The following is a 25,533-nucleotide window of genomic DNA, read 5'->3' on the forward strand; positions in this document are numbered from 1 at the left end:
CTGTGTGACAATTACAAAATTAAATCCCAATCCATTTACATAGGCAGGAAGCAGATCCTCAAGTAATTTGGCCTGAGTCTAAAAGTCTCAGTTCTCAAAATTTTGCAGTTTCTAGGAGATAACAAAAAACTTAATGTGAAGTCATCAAGACAATGTTCAAGAAGGTCTTTTGAGCAAAAGAATCTAAGCTCATTTGTCTTTTTATTTCGCCATTGCCAAGTACTAAATGGTAGGCATTAATAAATTCTCAGCATAGTAATACATTTTTCCCAATAAAACACAAACTTCAACAAATAAACCATTTTTAATATCTGCCATAAAAAGACTGAAAAGCAGCATGGCCTGGGAGATGGGTTGACTGCTAGACTTGGCACCTTTCCTACATCTGACACAATAGCTGTGTAACCAGGCCCCAGGTTCTCCACCTTACGTACATTCTCCACTTCCTTCCCACCATGGGTTTCAATGTACCTAGGAGCTGCCATACCAGGTAAATCATAGGAACTTGACCTACTGGGCTCAGCAAAGAGAAATCTTCTAACCTGTGTCCCTCAAATTCCTCACTCTTCAATAAAGAGAGCATTTATAAAGAACATATTTAGCAAAAAGTCTTTGGAACTGGAAGTAATCTCAGATAGCAACTAGTCCACCAATTAACCTTCACTTTACAGAACCTGAAGCCCAGAGCGGAGAAATGAAGTGCCCAAGATCAGGGCCAGAAATTGAACCCAACTCTTGCCGATTCCAGCCCTTTTTGCATCCCATATGCCACGAGGCCTCCCTGTACCAGGCCCACATGACCGAGTGCCTCTCTAACAGCCAATAAACTGAGGTTCTGTAAGTATGTTGTGTAAACATCCCCCTGAGAGGGTTTCTCCTGGCTCTCCTTACCATACACACTCTGCGGAGACCGCTCGCTCTTAAAGCATGACTTCTATGCTGTGTTAAATGCCTGGGAGATTCCAGGGAAGACACCAAGGGAAGCCTGGTCCCTCCTCGGCCACACTCCACTCCAGCTGGGCAGAGAGATGATGGCCACCCAGTCTCCTTCCCCAAAGCCAGCTCCAAAGAGAGACCTCTGAGAGCTCGGTGCCAAGGCCTGCAAAGGAATGGGTCCTTCAGTCACCCTTATGGGGAAGGAAACCCCCTCTGCAAGCCGCTGCTTTTCTGAGGGCCTCCAACAGTGATGCTACAACTGCTGCCTGGGGAGGCTTTTAGAGCTCGCTCTGATCATGTCACCCTCCTCCGTCAGCTCCTGGGGCTCCTTAATCCCTCGGGAAGCCATGATCCGGCTCAGCCTCCACCTGGGCCCTTTGTGTCGGAGGCCTCTCCCAGGGCCTCCAGGAGCCAGGCACCCTTCCAGTGACACCCAGAGGGCTGATAACACAAAGTCATTTACATGGCGTTTCCTCCCTTATCTCCCAGAAGATAAGGACCAGATTTTTGCCTTCCTTTGTCACCTGTGTTTATCTTATTGGCAGGCACACCTGGGATCTCCTGTGCTAAAGCGGGTAAGGGGGGGGGCCTTCTCGGGGGTCTCGTTTGCATAGCTATAAGGACACTTTATGTCTTAGAATTTTATAACTGCACGTGCCACCTTCCCTCTGGGAGACATAAATGAGTGGGTATGGCTTGTTTACTAGCTAAACTTGCCTCCTCTTTGAGAGCAACCCAGGGCACAATGGATAGAATGGTAGGCCTGGAGTCAGGGAGACTCCTCTTCCCAACTCCAAACCCAACCTCAGAGACTTCCAGCTGTGTGATCCTGGCCAAATGCCTTCATGCTGTGTGCCTCAGTTTCCTCATCTGTGAAATGAGCTGGAGAAGGAAATGGCCAACCATCCAGTATCTCTGCTGAGAAAACCCCAAATGAGGTCACAAAGATTCAGACATGACTGAATAATGTCTTAACAAGATCTTGGTAGGCTGGAAGTTGATTCTCAAAAGTTACTGTCCTAAAGGAAAGACACAGCCTTGGACCAGTGGATAAAGAGCTGGGCCAGCTGTGTCCGAGTCTGGCCGATGACGCATGCTGGCCTGGCTGTGGGATCCTGAACAACTCCCAGCCTCCACTTAATAAGACTTTTAATTACAGAGAAAGGAATGCAGGCCTCCACATCTGGTAAAGGAACTTCTAAGCCTTGAAATCCAAAGTCCAACCCCCAGCCCCACAGGACATCACAAAGGGAAATGCAGAGGCCCCTTCCTGAAGTCTTTGATCGGTTCAACAAACAGGAGCTGGCTCCCCTGTACCCTCGCCTAGCATCCCTCCTACACAGGCTTCCATCTTTGCCCCCAGAGCCCAAAAGGCTTCCCTGGTCTTTAAGGTAAACTGTATTATAGCCCTTGCCATTGTGGAGCAGCCCCCCACACTCCATCCCCCCCAGTCCAGTCGCAGACCTGAAGCCCCTCCAGCTCCTCTAGCCATCAGCTCCGAGGACCGTCCTTCCATAAACCTCTTTAGAACACTGACCATAGTCACCGGCTTGCTGCGATCACCCAGATGGAAGAGGAATAAATGGGACTAGAAGACACTCCTCCATCCCATGGCTGCCGTGAGAGGCCCTCCTTCACAAATGTCCCTTCCAACGCTGAATCAATGATCTCGTCCTTCGTTTAAGGAACTGATTAAAGTCTTACAGTTTATAAGTGAAACTGTGCCGGGCCCTTACCTCTCTCCCGACCTCCAGTCTCACATCACCAGTAGCTTCTCAGCCATCCCAAAGGAGGGGCACCTACCGTAGAACTCTGAACGCAAAGCAGAACTTGTCATTCTCCTGCCAAAATGCTCTCCCTTTCAGAGCTCCCTTATGGTCAATGAAGGCGTCTCCATCTCCCCACTCACCTGGGGTCAGCCCATTAGAACGTAAGCCCTTGAGGGCAAGTACTGTGTTTGCTTTTCTTTGTAGCCCTGACTCTTCACACAGTGCCTGGAACACCACAAGTGTGATATCCACTGGTTGGGTTTTGAAATAATTACAACATTAAGTATACTTTAATGTTGTATACTAAAGGCAGTTTAAGCTAAGTTTAAATTGTTTTTAAATTAATAATAGTTCGTTCACATTTACATAATAGTTTGCGAAATATTTTCCACAAACTCGCAGGGGCCTAAATAAAACCTAAGTCTAGAGATACAAACCTCAGTAAAATTGAGTGGTCATGAACTATGCTAAAACTCAGATTTCTAAAATTAAACTTTTCCAAAAATAGCTATTTCCATCAAAATGCCACACCCTCAATAACAAAAAAAAAAAAAACCATTCGGTACATCATGAATAAATCATAATCATAAAATCATAAATAAATCATAATCAGAAGTAATTAATAGGTCTCATGACACTGTAAGCTCTTTGAGGGCAAGTCTCCTTGGGCCTCTGGCATAAGTTACTGAATTATGAATGAAAAAGTACCTCTGTTTCATAGACAATGGTTAGCATATCCTTGATAGGCTCCATATAAATTTCCTGATATTAATAAGGAGGAAATTTTTTTTAATTCCTCTTCCAATAAAAATGACAAATATGAGATGAAGAAAAAACTCAGGTGTGATCGGATTTTTTTCCATAAATAGGCAAGTGCCTTCTGCCCCCAATGGTTTTTTTTTTTTTAAGAGCATGTTAATTAGTTTAACAAACTGACTTCCAAAAATCTATAAATCTATCAAAATACCAACATCAGTTTTTTCCTTTGCTGCCTTTCCCTTGAATTTAAGAAGTCCCTTGTTTTTGGCTATTTATTATAAACTCTAAAAATTAGTAGGCAGTTTCTTTGGGAGAAGGGAGTGTTGTTAAACTCTTGGTAAATTCTTCCTAATGATGAGGGAATCTCCAGGAATCTCGAGACACAGTCAGTGAACTCCATAAATGTCAGGACAACTGTCCTCCCTCAAAGTTAGCTCCATCTTTCTATCTTTACTCAGACCAAGATTCCAGAACCTCTTTATTCATGACCAATTACTACATGACCAAACTTTTCCTGGAACTTTCAGCACTATAATTGAGCACTAAGTCAACCAAGTTTGGCACAAAGTTTCTTGAGGCCTCAGGGGCCCGACTTCCCCATCGGGAAGGGTCTCAAAGGCCCAGGAAGGCGGGACCCCGGCCCAGGAGTGGCCCCAAGGTGACAGGGGGCCTCGGGCACAGGGGCAGGGCTCTTGCTTTGGATTAACCGAGGGCTCATGTCATATTGCTCTCCCTTCTCCAAGTAGAAGACATCAAGTATAGAAGTTGGTCTGAATTCAATGGACTCAGATGCAATTCTAAAACACTGGCAACCCGTTAAAATCCCGAAACACCCACAAAAATAGTACTGAATAGTACTGAAAATAGTACTGGGTCTGAGGATCGCAATTCCTGATGAAAGCACATGCTGGGAATAAAGTCTGCAGACGCAGGGATTCAAAGGCTCCTTTGGGCCATTTACTGCTTCTTTGTCCCTTAACTTGTCCCTTCGGTAACACGAGGGGACTGGCCGGAAGCCCCCCCAGAGCATGGCCTGTGACCCTGGGGGAGGACAGCGGCCCGGTCCTTGGGAAACCAGGAGCCCAGCCGCCCCCCCCGGGCACAGTGCGGGGCCTCCTCGGCAGAAGGACCAGCAGCTGAAGCCCGAGGAGGGCGCAGACTCCCCCGCTCCCGCTGCCACATTAGGGGGCGCCTCTGCCTGCAAGGCCAGAGGCTGGGCAGAGGCCACTCAAAGAAGGCAAGGGTCACATGAAGGCTCTTTTCTCACCAGCGGGTCTCAATGTGGAGACTGGATGAGGAAGCATGGGGGGATTATAGGAGGAAGGTGATAGGGGGAAGGTCATGGGGAAGAGGTCAAAGAAAACAAGGGCGGGGCCAAAGGAAGTCAAGAGAAGCATGGGGTCAAGAAAGGTCAAGGGAAGGGATCAAGCTAGGCAAGGGTGGATGAGGAGGTCAATGGAGGTCAAAGGAAAGAAGTTCAACAAGGCTGGAGTTTAAGCAGGAGCCTGGAGAAGACAAGTGGAGTCAAAGAAGGTCAAGGGAACATGGGGTCAAGAAAAGTCAAGGGAAGGGTAAAGTGAAGGTCAAAGTAAAGGGTCAAGCTGGGAGGTCAAAGGGGCCAAGGAAGATCAAAGGAAAGGGATCCAACCAGGCTAGAGTTTAGGTAGGGGTCATGGAGTCAAGGCAGGGGTCAGATGGGGCCAAAAGAGGTCAAGGGAGACATGGGGTCAAGGAAGGTCAAGAGAAGGGGTCAAGCTAGGTGGGGAGGTCAAAGAAGTCAACAAAGGTCAAGAGAAAGGAGTCCAACAAGACTGGGGTTTAGGCAAGGATCTGGAGAAGACAAGTGGGGCCAAAGGAGGCGCCAAGGGGGTTATGGGATCAAAGGGGTCTACGAAGGCAGGGGTCAGGGGTGGGGCCAAAGAAGGTCAAAGGGGCCAAGCAAGGTCAAAGGTAAAGCTAAGGGAGGGTGGGGAGGCGAGGCCGGGGAGGGTCAGGAGGAAGAGGGGAGGTGGGGTTGGGGTCCGGGGAGGACTGGGGGGGGTCTGACCCAGCCTCGGTCCGGACAGATGGGGGCGCTCACTCCCTGGTTCGGCCCCGCCCCCAGTCCGGGCACGCGCCGCGCCTGGGCCCCGCCCCCTAGCCCTGGCCCCGCCCCACCCAGCTCCACCCCCTAGCCCCGGCCCCGCCCGTCCCGGCAGCCGTTAGTCACGGCTGGGCCCAGGGGCCTCGGGCCCCGCGCGCCCCCCTCACCAGAGCAGTGCCCCGAGCCTGGGGGTTCTCCGTCGCAGCGGCTCCGACCCGCCCTCCTCCCCGACTCTTCCTCCTCCTCCTCCTCTTCCTCCTCCTCCTCCTCCTCCTCCGGCGGCTCCCCCAGCCCGCCCGCTACCAGGACTCCCCGCAAGCCATCGTGCCCGCTCCGCTGACTGACAGACAAGCCGGCCGAAGAGCCGCCACGGCCGCCAGCCGCTCTGACAGGCACGACCGGGAACCCGTCGCCGGGCAGCCAACCACCGCCGCTTCACGGAGCCCGGACCTATCGCCTTCTAGGGGGCGGGACCAGAACAACTTCTAGACCTATAGGAACGTCCCATTGTTGGGCTTGAGGGCGGAGTCTAAAGGAGAGGCGGGAGGCGCTGGAATAGAGCGCGAGCTGGGGGCGGGGCGGGGCCTCCCTTGAGGGCGGAGCCATGCCGGAGAGAGAGGGAGTGATTGACAACTGGATCTGATGGGGCGGGGTGGGGTGGAAGTTCTCTTAGTCCTGAACTGGGCCCCCCGCGTGGAGGAGAGCTGCTTTGCGAGCTCAAATTCACCTTAATCCCATAGGAAACAAATGAGTCTTCTAATCCCTTGATCTGGAGACTTAATCCCCAGCACTGCCCTTCTTAAGGACCCAATTCAGGCTCTCAATCTCACCAGTATAAAATTCCCAAAGGAAATAAAGTCTGGAAATGGACAAGCGCCCCAGTTCCCACGGCTGGGGGTGGGGTCAGAGGTGCGGGACTTGAGGGTCCGGAGAAAGAGCTGGAATCCCCCCGAGGCCTGCTCTGGAGCAAACTTCTCTGCGCCTCAGGGACCTCATCTGTTAAAGGGGTTGTTGTAAAGGACGTGACATCACGCGAGCGCAATTACCAAGCCTTAAGGCTCCATAAATGTCAGTTTCTTACCGACTCGGGGTCGTAACCGTTAGAAAAATCTTCTAGAAAGAAATCCATGCTATCAGCTCCTAAGAGCAGCTCCTCAAAGCCAGCGTCCATGGCCCCCGGACCTCTCTTCGCATTGGGCAAGCGCGCAGGTGTGGGCGAACTTGGCCGCCTCGAGGCTCCGAGAGCCGCCCCGGCTCTGCTGGCTACTGAGCAGGCTCGTCCAAGGTCTCCCCGAAGTCTCGTCAGCCACTGATCATTAAGGACTGAGCCGGACTTCCAGGCTGAGCCCGGGGACGCAGAGCGGGGGGGAGGGGCAAGGAGCTTGCCACCCAAAGGAGAGACCGGACGCAGCCAGCTACGGACACAGAGACACAGTAAATTGGAATCCCAGAGGGAAGGAACCGACGCTTAGGGTCTGAGGATTCTCGAAAATGGGCGAAAAGCTCTGATTGGGAGGCTGGTGCGCACGCGCTGGGGCGGGCAGGTAGTGGTAGGTTCCTACAGTGCCTGGAGCCCCCTAAAGTGGGAGAAGACTGGAAAGGTAGGAAGGGAGCAGGTTGAACAGGGCTTTACAGATGCCGAACAGAGCGTTTTCCATCCCCCCGAAGGCAATAAGCAGCCACTGGGTTAAACCTTCACTTGGAACAAAACGCTTTGGGCAGCTGCGTGGAGCCCAGAGAGGAGTGGGAGAGAGGAGGCAAAGGCCACCCGCAGACCACCGGCTCCGTCCAGGCGGGAGGCGATGAGGGCAGGGGGAGAAGGGAAAACGTAGGCCCGGTGTTTCCAAGGGAGAGGGGCAGAATCTGGCCACAGACTGTTTGGGTGGAGAGGGAGAAGTCAAGGATGACACAAAGGGGGGGCCGTGGATGACTGGACATTAAAAGGAAAGTTCCGAAGAAAAGCGGGTTGGGGGCAAGGGGACATTCAACTTAAAATGTCTGTGGAGCCTTCAGTTTGAGATGTCCAATAGACAACTGCTAGTAAGGAAAGACTCCCGGAGATCAGGTTATAATTTTCCTGGAAAAGAATTCCAGTTTAATGGGTTATAAAGTCATATTCAGAGCTAAAAGATTCCTTATAAATTAGGGCGTCTCACAGCGGCAGTGGGAATGAGGGCTCTCTCCCTCGAAGAGGTTAAGAAATGAGACTTGTTAAGTTTCTCCTGCTCCCAAGGTCAGGAGAGAGCGGAGGGCCGAGAGTCATTTGTATGGACACGACCATTGACTCCATGGGAGCTGGGGAGGTCCCCAAACAGGATAATAGACGGGAAGAAGAGGATCCAGGCCTGGGGGGCACTCAAGGTTGGCAGGTCCGGCCTGGAAGGAGAGGCAGACAGAAGGAGCACCGGGAGAGCGTCTGTCCCCGAAGTAAGAGGTGAAGGGGACATGCCGTGTGGAGGAAGCCGGGCCTCCCTAATCCAACACCCTCCCACTGCCCCCTCTCTTGGCTAGGTCTCGTTCAAGGCTAAACCATCACAACACACAGCGACAGTGGGAGGTGGCACCAACTTCTCCCCTTTGGTCACAAGGTTTTCGCAAGCAGTCCTGAGACCACGCACGCCCCCAGGATACCTTAGAATCAGCGGAGTCAGGATAAGCAAAAGTCCTTGGGCTTTACTCTGGGTCTTTCAGGGTAGAAGTGAAGGGGATGGAAGCAGGATCTCCACAAGCTCCTTCTTCCTCCTCCAGCCAAAGTGACCCCGGCTGGTCTTACTCCGCCCTCGTCCCTCCTACAATCCTCTGTATACACCGATCCTCGAGCCCGCACGGGACAGTGGGAGGGGCCATTCTCCAAGCACGTGCCCGTAGAGTATCATCCAATCGGTATAGCCTCGAGTGCTGGTGGGTCCTGCCTCAGTGCATCCACCCAAGAGTTTCGGCCCCTACAAGTAGTGGGGAACTTCAGGGCTCCAGAAAGCTGGTGTAAGTCTGACAATCCGTACTTGTTAAATAGCCTGAAAAAGGAGGCGCTTGTCCCGTTTTGGGAAGACAAGTCTCACTTCATGGGATCAAAGATTTGTACCAGGAAGAGTACAGATGAAGGAATTGCAACCTGGGGGTGAAAAGCAACTCCCCTGAACTTAGGAAAGTTTGAAATATTCTATAAATGTGGGTAATTCTTGATGCTCTTATTATTGGATAAGTAATATCTGGGAACATTAAAGAGACTAGGAAGCCTCCATCCCAAAATAAACAGGAAGCCAGGTCAGATCAAGCTAGAGCTGGTGGCGGAACCAAAATGCGGGGAGGAGAGATGTTTTTGGAGAACTAGTCCTTTTGAACAGTCTCTAAATAGAGGCAAATATGGGTGTTGTTTACCCCATTAGAAAATGGCTTTCTTAAGAGCCAGCAGTTTCACTTCTGTATTTGCGTCCTCAGCCCTTTGTTTGATACCGTCATATAGTAAGGATTTAAGAAATACTTTTTCAGTGATTCATTGTTTTTTTCTTCAAATATTTTCTTTGTGTGATGAACAGAGCCACAAAGGTCCAAGCCCAAGCCTGACATTTTAGATAACCCTAATCTTGAATGAAGTGGATCTCTCTCAGGAGAACCCTCTTAAATCCAATTAGAATTGCCTTGACTGAAAGAAGGGGCAAATATTTGCAGGCTGATGGGCTAGCTTCACAGAGGGACTGGGAAGGCTTAGGCATCTTTTCAACATCATTAATACACTTCTCTAGTGGCCCTGGAAACCGTATTAACTTGGGTTGCAATGTACACATAGCACATACACTTGCAGATTGGTGTGTGTGTGACAGATGGACAGATAGTTTTAGAAAAGAGGAGCATAAGCTACAGAGCTACAAGATGCCTCAAAGGTCACCCCTGTTTCAGAGGATTTAAGTTATTTGAGGGAGTGTTGCTCAGTGGATATAGCCCTGGGCTTGAGTCATAACAACCGGACTCATCCTCACGGGTTCAATGATGGATTAGAGTCAATATCCTTTAAAGTCATTTCTGGCCCATAATCTGTCTTCTATGATTGTGGGTCAGGGGAGCAGTAAGTTCCAAGAGCAAAAATCACGCCCTTTGACTCTAAAATCAGAATGCTTCTGGCTTTTCATATATGGGGTCTTACACGCATTCACTAAACAAATAGGTGGCCCTTGCGTACAGGAAAACTCCCTGTCGTGATGCCAGTTTGTAAGCCAATGAATGTTTTATCCTGCGCTTCTAAAGCCGGGGAGGCAGGATCTGCAAGCCTTACAACGGGTTTTTCCTGGAGGAAAGATGTAAACTGAGGCCTTCTGATGGAGGGGGGGGTGATTTCTCAGTGTCGTGGTCTCAGAGTCACATTCCAGGGCAGAAATCTCAGGAGATGTTTCATCACAGAGCAGAAGGCCAGGTGCAAAGGTGCAGGTGAAATGGGGCTCAGGGACTCTCAGCAGCTTTGGCACCCGGTCCAGGCCAGGAGCCAAAGCTGTCCTTCTCCACCAAAAAAATATTGGTGGAGCTCTTATACAGAGGAAACTGAGAATGGTCTCCTGTCCAAAAGCAACAAAACCAGGGAAAGAAACAGTTTCAAGAGAAGGAGGAAGAAAAGGATGGGACAAGGACTCGGGAGGATATTGGTAAGAAGCAGCAAATCAACACACTGAATACACGGCTAGACATGGAGTTAGGAGGCCTTGAGGACGGATCCTGCTTTAGAGCTTTTGGGGCTCTGGGCAAATAATCTCTCTGTGATTCATTTTCCATAAGTTCAAAATGGTAATAAAAGCACCTACCTCACAGGTTTGCTATGAGAACCAAATGATATAATAAAAGCAAAGTGTTTAAAAACTGCTACATAAAGACTAATTATTGTGGTTGTGATGGTTGCTGTTCTGAATCTTGAAGGAAACCAGGCATTTTCAAAGCCAGAGGCTGGGTGGGAGAGCTTCCCGAGCATGAGAACATCCAGGGCAAACCCATGCAATGTCTTCTGTGAGGAAGCACAAGAAAACTGGCAGAGGAGGATGTTAGAGTGAATCCAGAAGAGAAGAATGGGGAAAGGATGGAAATGTAGGAGAGGGGCAGATTGTGAAGAGTTTTAAATGTCCCAAAGAGGAAGTTATGTTTAATCTTGGAGCAAGAGAGTACCACTGAGTTTGTCGAGGAGGGGAGTGACATGATCAAACACATACTTTAGGAACTGAGTGGAGAATGAATTGTAGTGTGAAGGAGATGAGGCAGGAAGAACCATTAGAAAGCTATTGTCATGGTTCAGGTGAGAGGTGATGGAAGATCTGAACTAGATTAAGATCTCCATCATATTACACAAACATTTCAAGCTCCCAAGTATTTTAGAGATTGTGAAGTTCAGTCTGCTCATTGTACAGATGAGAAAACAAAACAGAGAGAAAAGTGACATTTGTATAATAAAAGGAAGAAAGGAAATAAAAATTTATTAATTTTTTAATTTATTTATTTTTAGGATCTCTCTTTCAAAATTTTGAATTCTAAATTCTTTCCTTCCAGTCTCCTCCCAACCCACTGAGGACATAAGCTATATGAAATCAGTTATATGTGTGAGATCATATAAAACGCATTTTGCATATTAGCCATGGCACAAGAAAAAGGGCATGGAAAATAAAGTGAAAATAATCAAACTTCAGTCTGCGTTCAGATGCCATCAGTTCTCACTCTGAAGGTGGAGAATATTTTTCATCATGAGTCCTGTAGAATTATCTTGGATCATTATCTTAATCAGAGTAGCCAAGTCTTTCACAATTGATCATTATTACAATATTGTTCTTATTGTCTAGAGTGTTCTCCTGGTTCTGCCCACTTTACATAAGTTTATATAAGCTTTCACACATTTTTCTGAAACCATCCTGCTCATCATTTGTTATAGCACAATAGTATTTCACCACTTTCACATACCTTAACTTCTTCAGCCATTCCCCAGGTGATGGACAATCCATCGGTTTCCAATTCTTTGTCCCCACAAACAAAAGACTTATAAATATTTTTATACATATAAGTCCTTTTCCTTTTCCCTTGATCTCATTGAGATATAGACCTAATAATGAAATTACTGGGTCAAAGTATGCGCAGTTTTATTGCTTTAATTTTATCTTCATTTGTGATACATTTACCCTTTTCATTTTTGACACTGGAAATCTGATTTTCTTTTTAAATCAAATTAACCAATGCTTTATATCTACTTTATTATCTCTCCCTCATAAAATCAGCTCCTAGTTTTAATGATTATTTCAATGGATTTTTTTACTCTCAATTTTATTGGTCTCTCCTTTAATAATCAGAATTTCTACTTTAGCATTTAATTGGTGATTTTTAATTTGTTCTTTTTCTAGTTTTTTTAGTTGTACACTCAATTCGTTGATCTATTCTTTCTTTTATTGATGTATACACATATGTATACTGCTTTGACTGCTCCCACAAATTTCATAATGTTGTTTCATTGTTATCATTACCTTTAATGAAATATTTTTTGATGTATTCATTGACTCATTCATAAGGATTAGATTATATAGTTTACAATTAATTTTTAATCAATGCTTCTACATCCCTTTATTAAATGTAATTTTTATTAAATTATAGTCAAAAAATTTAATATTTCTGATTTTCTGCATTTGTTTATGAGGTTTTTATGCCCTGACAAATGCTGAATTTTTTTAAGGTACCATGTACAGCTGAGAAAAAAATATATTCTTTTCTATTTTCATTCAATTTTTTTCAGAGATCTATTATATCTAACTTTCTATAATCTTATTCCACTCTTTAGCTTCTTATTTGTTTTATAATTAGAGGCATCTAGCTCTGAAAATGGAAAATTGAAGTCCCCTACTAATATCGTTTTACTTTCTAATTACTCCTATAACTCATTTAAAATTCCCTGTAAGAATTTGGATGTGATGCCATTTGGTATTTATATGTTTGTATTGATGTTACTTTATTGTCTGTGATATCTTTTAGTAAAATGCACTTTTCTTTAAGTAGATCTATTTTTGCTTTTGTTTGAGCTGAAATTATGATTATTATCCCTGCCTTTCTTACTTCAGTTGAAGCATAATAAAGTCTGCTCCAGCCCCTTGTTTTAACTCTGTCTTTTTCATTTCAAATGTGCCTCTTATAAATAATATACTGTTGGAATCTGGATTCTAATCCATTCTAATATCTGCTTCCATTTTAAAGATGAGTTCATTCCATTCACATTATAGTTAATAATTACTAATTGTATAATCCATTCCTTTTTTTTTTTTTTTTTTTTTTTGCTGAGACAATTGGAGTTAAGTGACTTGCCCAAGGTCACACAGCCAGGACGTGTTAAGTGTCTGAGAACAGATTTGAACTCAGGTCCTCCTGATTTCAGGACTGGTGTTTTATCTACTGTACCACCTACCTGCCCCAATCCATTCCATTTTCTTCTGTCTATTCTTCTCTCACTTTTTGACTCTGTCCCTCCCTTTACTGCTGCTTCTTTTAATCTGCCCTCCTTCTTATCACCTCTCCTTTCTTTTATCCCCTTCCCCTCCTGCTTCCCTGTTGGGTAAGATAGATTTCTATTACCTATTAATTATATTCAGATGAGATTGAGGCACAAGCATTATTCCACATTTTCCATTCCATTATAAAAGCCCCTTTGTTTCTCTTTTATGTGAGATAATTTTCCTCATTCTTTCTCTCCCTTCCTTCTTCTCCCAGTACATCCCTTTCTTTCACCCTTTCTTTTTCAGTGTTTTTTGGGGATTTTTTTTTGAAGATCATCCCAACACGATTGACTTACATTTGTGCTCTCTTTCTTTGTAGACTTTTAACTGTTCTAATAATGAGAAAATTCTTAAGAGTTATATGTATCATTTTCCCATATAGGAATGTAAGCAGTTCCTATACTTTATTGAATCCCTAATGATTTCTCTTTCATATTTACTTTTTTGTGCTTGTCTTTAATTTTATATTTGAAAGACAAATTTTCCACTTATATCTATTCTTTTCACTAAGTATGCTTGAAAGCCCTCTATTTTTTTAATATCCATTTCCTCCCAAAGGATTATACCTAGTTTTGTTGGGCAGATTATTCTTTTTTTTATATAATAACTTTTTATTGACAGAATCCATGTCAGGGTAATTTTTTTTTACAACATTACCCTTGCACTCGCTTCTGTTCCAATTTTTTCCCCTCCCTCCCTCCACCCCCTCCCCTAGATGGCAAGCAGTCCTATATATATTAAATATGTTGCAGTATATCCTAGATACAATATATATTTGCAGAACCGAACAGTTCTCTTGTTGTACAGAGAAAATTGGATTCAGAAGGTAAAAACCAACTCGGAAAGAAAAACAAAAATGCAAATAGTTCACATTCATTTCCCAGTGTTCTTTCTTTGGGTGTAGCTGCTTCTGTCCATCATTTATCAATTGAAACTGAGTTAGGTCTCTTTATCAATGAAATCCACTTCCATCAGAATACATCCTCATACAATATCGTTGTTGAGGTATATAATGATCTCTTGGTTCTGCTCATTTCACTCAGCATCAGTCCATGTAAGTCTCGCCAGTCCTCTCTGTATTCATCCTGTTGGTCATTTCTTACAGAGCAATAATATTCCATAACATTCATATACCACAATTTACCCAGACATTCTCCAATTGATGGGCATCCATTCAATTTCCAGCCTCTGGCCACTACAAACAGGGCTGCTACAAACATTTTGGCACATACAGGTCCCTTTCCCTTTTTTAGTATTTCTTTGGGGTATAAGCCCAGTAGAAACACTGCTGGATCAAAGGGGATGCACAGTTTGATAACTTTTGGGGCATAATTCCAGCTTGCTCTCCAGAATGGTTGGATTCGTTCACAACTCCACCAACAATGCATCAGTGTCCCAGTTTTCGCGCATTCCCTCCAACATTCATCATTATTTTTTCCTGTCATCTTAGCCCATCTGACAAGTGTGTAGTGGTATCTCAGAGTTGTCTTAATTTGCATTTCTCTGATCAATAGTGATTTGGAACACTTTCATATGAGTGGAAATAGTTTCAGTTTTTTCATCTGAAAGTTGTCTGTTCATATCCTTTGACGATTTATCAATTGGAGAATGGCTTGATTTCTTATAAATTCGAGTCAGTTCTCTATATATTTTGGAAATGAGGCCTTTACCAGAACCTTTAACTGTGAAGATGTTTTTCCAGTTTGTTGCTTCCCTTCTAATCTTGTTTGCATTAGTTTTATTTGTACAAAGGCTTTTTAATTTGATGTAATCAAAATTTTCTATTTTGTGATCAGTAATGGTCTCTAGTTCATCTTTAGTCACAAATTTCTTTCTCCTCCACAAGTCTGAGAGATAAACTATCCTGTGTTCCTCTAATTTATTTATAGTCTCGTTCTTTATGCCTAGGTCATGGACCCATTTTGATCTTATCTTGGTATATGGTGTTAAGTGTGGGTCCTTGCCTAATTTCTGGGCAGGTTATTCTTAACTGTAACCCTGGTCTCTTTGCCCTCTGGAACATCATATTCCAAGCTCTCCATTCATTTAATATGGTAATTGCTAAATTTTAAACGATCCTGACTGTAAGTGTCCTTTAAATGGGTGGCCACAGTGCAACAGGAGATTTGAATGGCCCAGAAGTAATCTCTGTGGGTATAGGACTGCCCCTTGGGTGGGATCCTGTCCATATGGAGATAGCTTCTTAATGGGAGAAAGCTCTCTCTCTGATTGGCTGTGTGTGACCTCACAGACCTTCTAGAAGCCCACGATGGGCAGCAAGTCGCTCCCTTTATCCTGGGATAGCCGAGCCCAGTGGATGGACAGCCAAGAGAGGTCAGGAGCTTGATAGTGAACACGTGGGTCTTTGGACCACGTGTTCACTAGAGAGTTAACAAGTCAGGGCATTATGTGAGTGCTATAATAAAGGCTTTAAGTTTGCACGTGGCTGTTCTTGAGCGCAATATCGGTTATTAAACTACAATTCAAGAAATCGTGGCCAGAGGCTTCTGAAGGCCTCAGAGGCGAGTTGGTAGAATTAATTGACACTGCAAAGGTCAGTGGCCAGAGGTTCTCTGAGGGCCTAGGAATCAGGAGAAACTGGTAGTGCTATGAGAGCATGTTACACCTGATTATGGCTTCATGGTATTTGAATGGTTTGTTTTTGATTACATTTTTTCTTTGAATTGGGAGCTCTGGAATTTGGGTATAATATTCTTGGAAGTTTCCCTACAGGGATTTCTTTCAATGTATGTTTTACCCTTTGAACCTTACATATCAGAGAAAGTTTTCCTTTATAATTTCTTGAAATATGATAACTAAGCTCCTTTTTTATCATGGCTTTCAGACAGCCTAATAATGCTTAAATTATCTCTCCACAAGATAAGTATGTATCACATTTTCTTTTATTTTTCATTCTTTTGACTTTGTTTTATTAGTTTCTTGATGTCTTGTGGTCACTAGCTTCATTTGCCCAATTACAATTTTTAAAGAGATTTTTTTTTCAGTGAGCTTTCATATCTCTTTTTCCATTTTGCTAACTCTGTTTTTTGAGTTATTTTCTTCAATGAAGTTTTGTAACTCTTTAACCATTTGGCCAATTCTGGTTTTTAAGATATTATTTTCTTTTGTATATTAAGATGCCACTTTTCCCAAGCTGTTAAATTTCTTTTGATAATTTTCTTACATTGTTCTCATTTCATTCCCCAATTTTCCTCTACCACTTTTATTGGATCTTTAAAATATTTTTTTCTCTTTCTTTAGTTCTTTCCAAAATTCTTATTGGGTTTATATCCAATTTGCATTTTTCTTTGAGACTTTGTAGTTATTTTTCACATGATTGTTTTCTTATATCTTGATCTTTCCTGTCACTACAGTAGTTTTTAATGTTCTGGTTCTTTTTTTGGTTGTTTGCTTATTTTCCAGCCTATTTTTTTTAATTTTGAAATTTATGTTAAAGTCAGATTTGCTCAGTCTGAGATGGGTGAAGCTCCATCCCAAGCTTCAGGCTTTTCCATACCATTGTTTTCAGAGCTAGCCTTAGAAGTTTGGAAGATTTTGGTGTTTCCAGGTGATATGCTCCAGGGACAATTGTGGTTACACAACTGGTGTAGTGATCTGTATCCTGATCCTTACTTAGGAAGGGCCCTGATCCCTTGCAACTGCAGGTATTACTGCTCATCAGGAACCCTGTTCCCTTGTGACCACTAGCACTCTTCTCCACCCTAGAACTACAAAATGGAAATGTGTATAGACAAAAGAATTGTGAAATAGTATTTGATCCTCTACCCAAGACTGGCACAGGATCCTCTGTAATCTGTGACTAGTTGTCCTATTAACTTACCATCTCTGGATCAAGACCTCCCAAAGCTGCTGCTATCTTCAAAGTCCACAGCTGGTGTTGCTACCACATGTACTCTAGGCCAGTGTCACAGACCTCTCCTGCTAATCTCCTAAATTATCTTGGGATGAAAAAAATGTCTCACCCTGACCTTTTTTGGTTCTGTCATTCCAAAATTTAATCTGAGGCATTATTTAAAAATTGTTTGGAAGAGGATGTTGGGAGAGCTTGGCTGCAAAGCTTCCTTCCCTCTGTGCTTATTAAGGACCTACTAAGTGCTAGGTATTTTATAAATATAGTGTTATCTCATTTGATCCTCACAACAACCTTGTTAGATAGGTGCTCTTATTATGTTTATTTCGCATATGGGAAAATTAAGGCAGACAGAGATTAAGCGACTTGCCAGAATCATTCAGCTACTAAAAGGCTGGATTTGAACCTGTCTTAACCCTAGAGCTGTATTCTCTCAACCACTAGCCTATCCAATAATAATAGTACCATGTAAGTTACCCATATAATAATAATTGCATCATGTACACTTTGCAAACCTTAAAGTGATATATAAAGTTGCTTCTTATTGATTTTGGCTCTCAATCTCACTATTATAAAATTTCTAGAGGAAGATAATGCATATTATAATTGTTAGGAATAGCTACTTTTACTTTCCATAGTCCTCAAACCTCATCTTTTGCTATCTCACCCAAAAGCCTGAACAGATCCAGATTTAGAGTTGGAAGGGGAGTGTGTCGTCAAGGTAAAGTTGAGGAAACTGAGGTCCAGAAAAATCAAATGAGTTGTATTCAAAGTCATACGAGTGTGAGCAAGCCAGAATTAGAACCTGGAGCCTCTGATTCTAAATGTGGATGGCCATGCTAGGAAGGGAAGCCTTCTATAAGATTTAGGCAAGATAAGATATCGTGAATTGGATTGTAATCTGTTGGAGGGCATCCCCATAGAAAGAATATCATGGGTCTATTAAATTTATTGCTAAAGAAGAAACCATAGTGAGTAAATAGAATTTGTTTCTATTTATGGGAATTTATGATCTTGTAGGGGAAGTTGATACAAAATAGAATGGAGAATTTCAGCATTGGAAAGGATCTCAGTTCCTCAAATCCAACGTCTGCTGGAATAAGAATGCTCTCTACCATACACCCAGCAAGCGGTCATCAAAATTGTCTGGAAGACATTTAATGACCCATTCCACTTCTAGATCGCTCTAAATGTTTGAAAATTTGGCTTTCCCTCAAGCCTAAATATGCTTTTTTGAAATTTCCACTCTAATTCTGCCTTCTGGGTTCAAAGAGAGCAAGTCAAATCTGTTTTCCACATGAAAGCCCTTTGAATCCCTCAAGAGAGCTCTGATGTCCTCTGAAATCCTCTCTTTTCCAAGTTGAGTAGCCCTGGTTCCTTTGATTCCCATAATGGAAAAATCCAAGGCCCTTCACGGTAATCCATCAATCAACAAACATTCATCAGGCAACTAATATGTCCCAGGCGCTGCTAAGTTCTAGAAATACAAAAACAATAGCTACCCTCAAGGAGCTCACTTTCTACATTCTCTCAGAAGAAAAGACACATGTGTCTACGTGACATATGTAGTCAGAACACAAGAAAAATAAAGACAAAGTAATTTGAGGAGGGAGAGAGATCAGAAAAGACTTCACATCGGAGGTGGTCTTGGAGGACACTAGGGTTTCCACTAGGATGGAGATAAAGAAAGAGTCCATTTGAGACAAGGTGAAAGCAAGCACCAAGGCAGAGACACAAGAGATGGAGGGCCGTAGGACCAGTGAGATGAACAGTCTGACTGGATAACAGAGTCCTGAAAGAAGGAGAAATGTATATGAGGGCTTGAAAGGAAGGTTGGAGCCAGGTTGGGGGGGGGTTTAAAAGCCTAGCAGAGAGCATTTACATCTTCTTTTTTAATGATTGGACAGAAGAATGAGCTATTATCCAGTACAAGAAGATGCAATGGACACAAGTATGTCAAAGAAGCACCTACTATGTGCAAGTCATTGTAAAGACCGAGAGAGTGGAGTAGGTCAGAATACACAAGATTTAATAAGAATCTTCTTGATAGAGATAAATACCAGAAAAGCGAAGCAATAATTACTAAATGAAACAACCATAGATAGATGTAGCAGAGATGTCCTTCGGCCAGACAAGAATGGTTCCTAAATATAGTATCCTGGGTCCACTCTTCCATCGTGCTGGCCACTTGGACTCCTAGAAGAGCTACTGTTGCCTCGGATTCTAAGAGTAATCTTATGGATGACATCAAACATTTTAGCTTATTAATAATAATAGCTAAATTCATATAGTGCCAGGCCCTTTAAGCACGTGACCATGATTATCTCATTTGGTCCTCACAACAGCTCTGCAGGATAGATGCCAGTGTCATTCCCCAAGCAAACTAAGGCAAACAGGAATTAAACAAATTACTTGAGGTCACACAATAAGTATCTGAGGTTGAATTTGATCTCCAGGCAATGTGCTTTCTATTAACAATCAGCCAATAGAGTCAATTATTGCTTAGAAAAGCCATCATTTACTCAAATAACATAACAAAAACCGTAGCATTTTTCCAAAATACAAAGCATTTTCCCCCAAGCCTGGAGCATACTCTCCCACAAAAATACAGAGTCCAGGATTTGAGGGTAGAGAAAGCAGGATAATAGTGTAGTGATCTCACCTGTGACTCCATGACTCTAGCACAACCAGATCTTTTTTTTTTTTCCTTTCTCTGGAAAGTCACTGCATTGCGTCTCCCAGAAGCTGGCTCCTATAGAAAGGTTTCTCTGCTCACAGGTGGCTCAGCTGAGCTTGTCCCTCACGAGGTATGGCTTCTCTGCTGACCTTGTCACATGTACCTGAGCTATTTAGCATCTCAGACCCTGGGTTATGAGATCCTTATGGGATCCCCCTGGGTTTTGCCCCTCAGGCCTTCAACTAGGCAGAGAAGTTACACAAACCTTGCACAAACACAGGGATAACGTTGAATGCAATAGATGTTGGGAGAAGGAAAAGATCTTTCCATGCCGGAATAATCAAGGAAGACCTTGTTAGAGGCAGAGGGCTAGAGGCTCTATCTTGAAGAAGGGGTTGGAGTTATGTGAACAAAAAATATTAAAAAAATTCTAGGAGAACAATTTGCTTGAGTGAAAGCCCATAGATACGAAAGTAAAAACTTCTTTAGGAGGCTACGAAACTGTGCTTACCGTTTGATCCAGCAGTGTGTACACTGGGTCTGTATCCCCAAAGAGATCTTTGCAAAATGTTGGTGGCCGCCCTTTTTGTTGGGGCAAGAAACTGGAAACTGAGGGGATGCCCATCAGTGGGGGAATGGCTGGGTAAATTGTGGTACATGAATGTTATGGGATATTATTGCTCTGTAAGAAATGAATACAGAGAGGACTAGAGAGACTTACAGAAACTGGTGCTGAGGGAAGTGAGCAGAACCAGGAGATCATTGTACATTGTACACGGCAACAACAAAATAATACTCTTTTCAAGTGAATTATTTCAGACCAGTTCAAATGATCTTGTGATGGAAAGAGCTGTCTGCACCTAGAGAGAGAACTATGGAGACTGAATGTGGTGTTTTCACCTTTTTTTGGTGATGGTGTTGTTTGATTGTTTTTTTTTCTTTCTCATGGTTTTTTTCTTTTAATTACATTTTTTCTGTTCAGTATAATGAACATGGAAATATGTTTAGAAGAAATGCACATGTTTAAGCTATAGTGGTTTGCATGCTGTCTAGGGAGGAAGAAAAAATTGGAATACAAGGTTTTGCAAAGGTGAATGTTGAAAACTACCTTTGCATGTATTTGGAAAAATAAAAAAAAACTCTTATTAAAAAAATAAAAGCAATGGACTTATAAAAAAAACAAAAACAAACAAACAATCAAACAAAGAACCTCTTTAGAGTCATAGTGAATAGACCCTTCTACCTGGAGTGAAGGGTTTAGATAATATAACACTTGGGGAATGGAGTTTAGCAATAGTTTGTAAAGGCTTTGAATACATGTCTAAAAAGTTTGACATTCATTGTACAGACAGTAGAAAAACTGAGGGTTTTGATGCAGAGCTGTTGGTCAACAAAACAGTGTTTGGGGAATATTAATTTAACATAAGCAAGCATAATGGATTGGATCAAGGAAGAAACAAGCAGCTTCTCTCTCTCTTTGTCAGTCTCTCATCGTCTCTGGGTTTTTTCCCATTATGTCTGGAGCTGTCTTTCTCTGTCCCTGTCTCTCTCTGTTTCTGTCTGTCTCTCCAATTATCTCTTTCTTTAATATATCCTCTTCTGCATAATATATCCTTGTGCAAAGGAAAGGAAAAAATTTTCTATATTTCTGACTTCACTTCCCATTTCACATTGACATAGATTTGGGGGGAGAGTAACAAAAGCTATGGTCCCCCCACCACTTCAGGCAGAAGTAGACCTAAAGATGAGCTGCAGGTGTCCATTATCATCAGCCTTCAAGCTCTTGAGTAGCTCATCTTGTTAACACCCAGTTAAAATCCTTTAGCTTCACACTGTCATTAACTAAGAAATTGAAGCATTTATACTTTCATACAGCCCCTAAAAGATGCTTTTTTCTAAAGGTCAATGCTTTTAGTCTAGTTTCTGGAAACCAGAACATTCCAAACCTTTTTTCTTCCCCCTAATAGACCTTAGCCTCTGTAGAAGGAGGTCTTTTGTAAATTGCCTAGATTAACAGAAAAGGAAATAGAATACTTAAATAACCTCATCTTAGAAAAATAAATTGAACAAGGCATAAATGAGTTTCCTAAGAAAAAATCCTCAGGACTAGATGGATTCATAAGTGAATTCTGCCAAGCATTTAAAGAACAACTAATTCCAATCTATAAAAATTATTTGAAAAAATAGGCAAAGAAGGAATTCTACCAAATTTTATTTATGAAACAAGTATGATTTTTTATACCTAAATCAAGAAAAGCAAAACAGAGAAAGAAAATTATAAACTAATATTCCTAATAAAGACTGATGCAAAAAAATTAAATAAAATGCTAGCAGTATAGTATTATAAAGATCAAATATTATGACCAGGTGAGATTTATATCAGGAACTCATCACTGGTTCAATATTAAGAAAACTATCAGCATAATTGATCATATAAATTTTTAAAAATCATATAATTATCTCAATAAATGCAGATAAAGTTTTTGATAAAATACAACACTTATTCCTATTAAAAGCACTAGAAGGAAAGAAATGAAACTTTCCTCAAAATGATTAGTATCTACTTAAATTTATCAGGAAACAATATTTGTAATAGAGATAAGGAAGAAGTCTTTCCAATAAAATCAGGAATGAAGCAAGGATGCCAATTATCAGCACTATTATTCAATATAGATACAGTACTAACTCCAGAGAAAGCAATCGAAGTAAATAGAATAGAAAATGAGGAAGTAAAACTATTACTCTTTGCAAATGATATGATACTATACTTGGAGAATCTTAGAAAATCAACTAAAAACTAGTTGAAATAATTAATAATTTTATCAAAGTTACAGCCTACAAAATAAACCCTCATAAATCATCAGCACATTCATATAGTATCAATAAAACTCAGCAGGAAGAGATAGAAAGAGAAATTGCACTTAAAATAACTACATACTATATAAAATACTTGGGAGGTTATCTGCCAAGACAAACTCAGGAACTATATGAACATAATTACAAAATATTTTTCACACAAATGAAGTTAGATACAAATGATTAGAAAGATATTAATTGCTTATGAATAGACCAAACCAATATGATAAATTTACTTATTCAGTGCCATGCCAAACTACCAAAGAATTATTTTATTGAGCTAGAAAAAGAATAACAAAATTCAATGGAAGAACAAAAAATTTAAAATGTTAAGGGAATCAATGAAAAAAAAAATGTGAAGGAAGGTTGTCTAACCATACCAGATTTCAAACTATATTGCAAAGCAATAATTATCAAAATAATCTGGTGGTATCAAAAAAAAAAAAAAAAAAAGAATAGTAAATATAAAAAAAAGCTATCAAAAAAAAACAGAGTAGTAGATAAGGGAAATAGATTAGGCATGCAATACATTATAGTAAATTAGCATAGTTATCTAATATTTGATAAAGTCAAACATCCAAGATTTTGAGTCATGATAAAATGACTACTACTTGACAAAAATTGCTCGGGAAACTAGAAAGCACTTTGGCAGAAACTAGGTATACACCAACATTCACATTATATACCAGGATAAGGTCAAAATGGGTATCTGATTCAGATATAAATGATGATATAAACAAATCAGGGGAGCATGGAATAATTTATCTGTCAGATTATAGACAAGGAAATAATTTATGACCCAGTAAGATAGAGAACATTATGAGAAGTAAAATAGATAATTCTGATTATATTATACTTTTAAAAGTTTTGCACAAATAAAACCAATGAAGCTAAGATAATAACAAAAGCAGAAAAAGTGGGAGGGAGTTTATAACAAATTTCTCTAATGATGGATTCATTTTTCAAGTGTGTATGAAACTGAGTAAAATTTATAAGAATGAGTTATTTCCCAATTGATAAATGGTCAAGGGATATAAACAGGAAGTTTTCAGAAGAAATCAAAGCTGCTATAATCATATTAAAATATTCTAAATCACTATTACTTAGAGAAATGCAAATCAATCTGAGGGATCACCTGACACCTACTAGCTCAATTAATATGACAGAAAAGGAAACTGTTAAAAAGGATATGGAAAAACTGGTAGGAGCTATGAATTTATCCAATGATTATGGAGAGCATTTGGAATTATGCCCCAAAGACTATAAAGCTGAATTTATCTTTTAACCTGGCAATACCATCAGTAGGTCTGTATTTCAAAGAAAACAAAGAAAAAGGAAAAGGATCTATTTGTATAAAAATATTTATGCCCTTTCTTTTTTGAGATGGCAAAGAATTAGAAATTGAGGGGATGCTCTTTTATTGAGGAATAACTGAAGAAGTCATGGTAGATGGTTGTAATGGAATACTATTGCACTATATAACAAATGATGAGCATGATAATTTCAGGAAAACCTGGGAAGACATGTGAACTGATGCAAAGTAAAGTGAGCAGAACCAGGAGAAAGAACATTGTACATAGTAATAGCAATATTGTAATGATGATCAATTCTATGATTGACTTAGTTACTCTGTTCAATGCAATGATTCAATACGGTTCCAAAGGACTTGTGATGAAAAATGCTATCTGCTTTCAGAGAAAGAATTGATGAAGTCTGAATGCAGATTGAAACATAATTTTTCACTTTTTGATTTTTTTTTACAACATGGAAACATTTCCTAATATGGAAATATATTTTGCATGATTTCACATATATATAAAATTGATATTTTTTTGTCTTTACAATGCGGGGAGAGACTGAGAGGTGGGAGAAAAGTTGGTACTCAAAAAACTTTTTCTAATGAATGTTAAAAACAATAAAATACATTTTTAAAAATAATTTAAATATAAAACTAACTAGTCACAAAAAAGTCTGCTTCCACTGTTGAAATATATTTTCATCTTTGCCACTGGCTTTATTAAAAAATAATCTTCCCAGATGTCTATTTGCATATGCATATTTTGCCACTGATATTTAAATTTAGATTCTTTTCTTAAAATTTGCTACTTTAGCCTTAATATATTTTTCACTAAATTAATGAATGTCATGAAAGACAGTGTTGTGAGTGTAGTATAGAAGCATAGAAATATACTTCTATATATAGTGTATATATATATATATATATACTAAGTATATAGTGTGTATATATATATAGAAGTACATAGTATAGAAGTATACTATATAATATAGTATAGAAGTAAATATAGAAGAAAAGTATAGAAGCATATACTTCTAAATATAGAAGTATAGAGTATAGAAGAAAGATCTGGGTTCAAGTGCTGCCATTGACAGAATCTCACTGCATGACCAGGGGCCCCTACCAGCTCTCTAATCTATAAATCACAGAAAAGGTGCAACCTGCATTGACAGAGGAAGTCTCTGAAATTAAACCACAGGTCGGTTCCATAAACCAAACAGATCAACACGTCTGGCACCCGTGCCCAGCTTGCTGAGATCACTTCTTTCAAATAAGAAGCTAAAATATTTTTTGCCTCAGATTTTCAAAAATGAAAAGTATCTTAATTCCCTCCTTTAAGTGTTCTCTATTGATAAGATTAACAACAAAAACCAGCGAGCCTCAGCTTTTGCCAAGAAGTTTTCCAAGAGCAGTGTGCTGGAAGAATTCAACTTCAAGCACAGGATTTGGTCAGAGAGCCCCGGCCAGAAGGACTCCCTCAGAAAGATATGAGTCACGGTGTAAAAAACACTCCCCTTTTCTGTCTTGACCTTTAATCACTGGGTCCAGCTTCCTGAGGGGTTTTCACTAGAAAAAATGTACTTATGGGTGGGTCTCTTTGTAGTGGCCAGAAACTGGAAACTGAGGGGATGCCCATCAGTTGGAGAAAGGCTGAATAAGTTACAGTATATGAATATTATGGGATATTATTGTTCTGTAAGAAATGACCAGCAGGAGGATTTCAGAAAGGCCTGGAGAGACTGACATGAACTGATGCTGAGGGAAATGAGCAGGACCAGGAGATCAT

At 41.4% G+C, this 25,533-nt stretch overlaps 1 protein-coding gene across 2 annotated transcripts in view; it reads right to left on the bottom strand.

Annotated features, from left to right (window-relative positions):
* HYCC1 (hyccin PI4KA lipid kinase complex subunit 1) overlaps window positions 1-8,608 on the bottom strand; it is a 102,302-nt gene extending 93,694 nt beyond the window's left edge. The window contains exon 1 of one of the 2 annotated variants that reach the window (XM_051962228.1): window positions 5,715-5,809. The gene's annotated coding sequence lies outside the window, so the exon portion shown is untranslated. Of the gene's footprint in view, window positions 1-5,714 lie in introns of both variants that reach the window. The other variant, XM_051962229.1, reaches the window with a different exon arrangement.
* Between the last annotated feature and the right edge of the window lie 16,925 nt (window positions 8,609-25,533).

The sequence above is a fragment of the Antechinus flavipes genome, chromosome 5, assembly GCF_016432865.1.
Source record: "Antechinus flavipes isolate AdamAnt ecotype Samford, QLD, Australia chromosome 5, AdamAnt_v2, whole genome shotgun sequence".
In the NCBI taxonomy this organism is placed as follows: Eukaryota; Metazoa; Chordata; class Mammalia; order Dasyuromorphia; family Dasyuridae; genus Antechinus; species Antechinus flavipes.